The sequence below is a fragment of the Sinocyclocheilus grahami genome, unplaced genomic scaffold, assembly GCF_001515645.1.
Source record: "Sinocyclocheilus grahami isolate Dianchi unplaced genomic scaffold, SAMN03320097.WGS_v1.1 scaffold42.1, whole genome shotgun sequence".
Classification (NCBI taxonomy): Eukaryota; Metazoa; Chordata; class Actinopteri; order Cypriniformes; family Cyprinidae; genus Sinocyclocheilus; species Sinocyclocheilus grahami.
The window spans coordinates 1,922,038-1,927,263 of NW_015505221.1; the positions used below are offsets into that span (position 1 = coordinate 1,922,038).

Consider the following 5,226-nt stretch of genomic DNA (forward strand, 5'->3'; position numbering starts at 1 on the left):
TGACAGCTGTCCAATCACCCCTCATTCATGTCTTTCTCTGATTGCAGTAGAGATGTCTGCAGAGAGTTTTTGTTCCTGCCGCTCACGGCTCATGTGTCTGGAGTGATCGTGATGTTCTTTAGTCTCCAGCAGCAGCAGCAGCAGCAGCAGGGATCTGGAGTGTGTTTCTGATGTATAGCTCTGCATCATAAGGGCTCTTCACTCTGCACATTGCAAACACATTAAAGGTATTAGATCTTTGAACTGACATACAATTGACAGTGTGAATTGACCCGTCCGTCACCTTAAAAACACTCGGACCGATCCTACAGTACTTAGCTGCCATGTTATCTTTTCTAATGTTAAGTCTAAGAAAGATGTTTGGATGGTTTTTGGTTGAATTTAGCCAGTAAAACATGGGACAAGAGATATTTTGCAGCAAAGTATTGTAGCAAATGGACAAATGGACAAGAGAAATATTCTTTGTAGGCTATGGTTTCTTATCAGAAGTAATATGTAATCACATTCATATATCTGCCTGAGGGACCGTGATAACTCCAGTCTGCCATCTGCTTCATTAGCACGAGTTGTTCTCTTTTAAATTCAGTGTAATTGTTGGGAAATTGGGGCCGAGGTGTTCAGTGAAGTCCCATTGGGTGTTGTTGTTTGGCGGTACGACTATATTGAGAGCACTCAGTTGTTTGTTCAAAGTTGTTGCTTGTGCTCTGTTAAGAAGATTTGGCACAGAGGGAGATTTTCAATACCCGTCTCACTTCCCTATGATAAATGAGGTTATTGTCTCATTCTTTTATGGGAGGAATGCAATACATAGTAAGCAGATTGAAATTACGACTTGGGTGGAAATCAATTTCTGCTATAACTCGGTTCAGTAAGTGTTGGTGTGCGCTGCTGGTCCAACAACAGTGTCTGGGGAATGTGATACTTGTGAAGTCCAAACCGTCTGCCAAAATCCTCTGACAAAGCATTCTTTTTGAGAGGAGTATTGTGGCTCTTCAGACAACATGAAATCTTGAAAAAAATTAACTTGACTGTGTTGAATACATACATATATATATTAGGGGTGTAACGGTACACAAATATGACAGTTCTGTACGTACTTCGGTTTTAATGTCACGGTTCGGTATGATTTCGGTACAGCAGGGGGGAAAACTAAACTTTTTTTAATTTATTTTTTATGGTTTACTGAACAAGTTGCTCTTTCTTTAAATACATTCAGTTATAGTTAAAATTTTCTTCGTGATAAAAATCTTATCAGCTTATGCTTAAAACTATAGGGAGACCTTTTACATTATACGGTTACAATTAGGCATAACAACTTAACCCAAACTTAAATTTAATTGCTATTTACAGGTCTGTGAGAGCCAGAAATCTTGCTTGTTTGTAGGTGACCAAATACTTATTTTACCGAGGAATTTACCAATTAATTCTTTAAAAATCCTACAATGTGATTTTCTGGATTTTTTTTCCTCATTTTGTCTCTCATAGTTGAGGTATACCTATGATGAAAATTACAGGCCTCTCTCATCTTTTTAAGTGGGAGAACTTGCACAATTGGTGGCTGACTAAATACTTTTTTCCCCCAGTGTATATATATATATGTACTCATACAAACACACACACTCTCTTACATTTTTTTACATTTATTTTTAAGTGTGATTTTTAAGTCAGCATGAAATGTTTAAAAAAAGTGCAGCTGTTAACATGACGTTTGTTTTTGCTTGAGGCTCTGTGTTAGATCCCAACTCGCAGTCCCCTGTTTTGAGGGGTGTGTTACATTTGTTTGATATTGCATGTTTTTTCTCTTTGAGAATCGTGCTTTGATGCAAATGTATTCAAATGTTGAAAGTGATTAGCATGTCAGCAGGAGGCAGTAGTCTCAATTTACCTGTCACCTCTTCTCATTTGAATTCCGTATGCATGGCAAATTAGCCCCAAGTTTAGTGCTCATAGCAGACTAAATATGGTGGAGGGTATGGCTTCCTTGCTGCCTGTTTTTGTTAAAGTTAACTTCTGCTAAAGGTTAATGCAATCTGTTCCGTGAATTTTTATGATGTTTATTGGCCCAGTACAGCCAGGATGTATCAATTTCGCAGAGATACAGAGGCATGAAAAGTAAAAGAGTGACTTAATGTGGCTGAAACAAAGCAAATAAAGCTTGTGCAGCTGCAGGGGGTTTATTTCAGCAACTGTTCACAGATCAGGAAGGTGACTAAAGATGCCATTACTGTTTATGGCTCATTATTCCAATATGTAGGGAGCAGCGGGATAAAACGTCGAATGACTAATTTCATTTGTAATGCTCTGACTGCTCATTGCTAAACCACAATTCAATTAACCCCCAATTCTGCATTATTGAAGCACCATGCATCTCCTTTGGTCTGCTTTTAATGAAAAATCTTCTGAATCAATTCAGAATTATATAAGAACGTAGAAAGCCCCTTTTTCCCTTTTATCAGCGTCCTATTAAATTATGTTGTCTTCCCTTTAAAGGGGTCCTATTATGCTTTTTCACTTTTTCAACTTTAGTTAGTCTGTAATGTTGCTGTTTGAGCATTAAAAAAGATCTGGAAAGCTCAAAGTCCAATTCAAAAGGAGATATTTCACTTTTCAAAAAACTACAACGAACGACTCGTTTGGACTACAACGCATCTTAATGGCCACAACAGCACATAATTATAAAAGACCATTAGTAAACGCTGAATTAGGTTAAAAAGGAGAACACAGAACATTGCTGTTAGGCTTAAAATGTTACATTACTGTACAACGCTGCTGATGAGAACTGATCTTTGAAACTGATCTTCTGCAGCCTGATCTAGATCGTGGTGACAGTCTGACATGTGGCCTAATGGTTAGAGAGTCGGATTTGTGACCCAAAGGTCACTGGTTCCCATCTCAGTACCAGTAGGAAATGTAGGCATAATGAACTGCGTTTGTTCTTCAGTCTTTGAGAGGAGTCTGTCGTACTCTCGGATAAGCGCAATGCCTCTTTCTGCCGTGACATTGGTCACCGTCAGGCTACAATCTTCAATGTAGGTGGCGTTATATGCCCAGGTACCAGGATCTTCATTTAGGAAGTCCTGGCAGAGATCAAAAATAACACAGCTGCAAATGGCCATCTGATAAAAAAACTGAGGAATGATGTAGATGTGAAATGATGTAGATGTGATTACATTTAACTTCATTTATCACCAAATTTTGTCTTGGAAGTATATATTTTGACTGTTGTGCACTGACAAAAAAATACAATAAAATAAATAAAATATTGGTATAGACACAATTTTCACGCAGAAATTGATTTCTTTTTTTTTTTTTATTAAAAACAAACAGCAAGAATAACATGTGAAGTTTTGTAGTAAAACAAATAGTATTTTCTTGTAAAATGTACTCCAATAATGAAGTAGTTTTATTTACAACTTCAAAAAAATCATTTTTACAGTATACTAAAAAAAAAGAGACTCTGCCAGGAAGAAGATAATAAAGGATGGAAAGTAAAAAGTAAAATTAAACCACTTTTTGGTGTACATCATCTTCTTAATGTTTGGATATGCTGACATTTTTGCTATAAATTATTATTTGTTATAAATAAATTATTATTATTTTACAGAAGCATGATTGAAACATAAATTATGGTGTTTACAGGAGTGGCCGTTGAAAACCCCTGTAAGGCACATTTGCTCATTGGGAAAGTGGCTGTGTTGCTTTGATGAATGGAGAAAGCTGTTCTCCGGTATAGTTACAGCCACAGTCAACAGCAGGAAGTGAATTATGGAAACCTCCTGGTGCTCCACTTCATTTTGTTCGTCGTCTGTTTCCAAAAAGCTTTTTTTCCCCTAGAAGTAGTGTCCAGGCAACCAGTCCTGATACATGTCACCTATTGACCTGAGAATAACGCAGGACAGACACTATTAGATTTGGTCCCAGACAAATGTAGTCCAAAAGGTATGACTGTGAATCTAATAAGTTCTCTTCTAAAAATTTGTCTACAATTGCTACTGAAGAGACTCTGCCAGGAAGAAGATAATAAAGGATGGAAAGTAAAAAGTAAAATTGAACCACTTTTTGGTGTACATCATCTTCTTAATGCTTGGATATGCTGACATTTTTGCTATAAATTATTATTTGTTATAAATAAATTATTATTATTTTACAGAAGCATGATTGAAACATAAATGATGGTGTTTACAGGAGTGGCCGTTGAAAACCCCTGTAAGGCACATTTGCTCATTGGGAAAGTGGCTGTGTTGCTTTGATGAATGGAGAAAGCTGTTCTCCGGTATAGTTACAGCCACAGTCAACAGCAGGAAGTGAATTATGGAAACCTCCTGGTGCTCCACTTCATTTTGTTCGTCGTCTGTTTCCAAAAAGCTTTTTTTCCCCTAGAAGTAGTGTCCAGGCAACCAGTCTTGATACATGTCACCTATTGACCTGAGAATAACGCAGGACAAACACTATTAGATTTGGTCCCAGACAAATGTAGTCCAAAAGGAATGACTGTGAATCTAATAAGTTCTCTTCTAAAAATTTGTCTACAATTGCTACTGAGCATTCCGTCCCTTTTTAATGAAACATGTTTTCTCTTGAGTCTTCCAGTATCCTCAGCCCGTCTGCTTTAAACACTGAGGTGAGAGAATCTTGAAGGATGAAGGATGCAAGACACACATGTTGCCTTGGCATCACTTACAAGCTGTTCTACTGGTTCTTGAATCTACATGCTATTTTTCCTATTGTTCTCTGTTTCATCCTTTTCTTTAGTTTGTTGTCTTTTGTTTGGCTGAGTCTTTAATTTCTTGTACTGACCTGATGTTGAGACAGAGGATCAATGGTTGAGAAAATGCTCTCAAAATATATACATTTGTGGTGTATACAGTGGGTACGGAAAGTATTCAGACCCCCTTAAATTTTTCACTCTTTGTTATATTGCAGCCATTTGCTAAAATCATTTAAGTAAATTTTTTTTCCTCATTAATGTACACACAGCACCCCATATTGACAGAAAAACACAGAATTGTTGACATATTTTTGCAGATTTATTAAAAAAGAAAAACTGAAATATCACATGGTCCTAAGTATTCAGACCCTTTGCTGTGACACTCATATATTTAACTCAGGTGCTGTCCATTTCTTCTGATCATCCTTGAGATGGTTCTACACCTTCATTTGAGTCCAGCTGTGTTTGATTATACTGATTGGACTTGATTAGGAAAGCCACAAACCTGTCTATATAAG

The 5,226-nt window shown here is 37.0% G+C and overlaps 1 protein-coding gene across 1 annotated transcript in view; it reads left to right on the forward strand.

Moving 5' to 3' along the window:
• LOC107582280 (neurobeachin-like) overlaps positions 1–5,226 on the forward strand; it is a 288,543-nt gene that overhangs the window by 28,435 nt on the left and 254,882 nt on the right. The gene's annotated exons all lie outside the window — the stretch shown is intronic.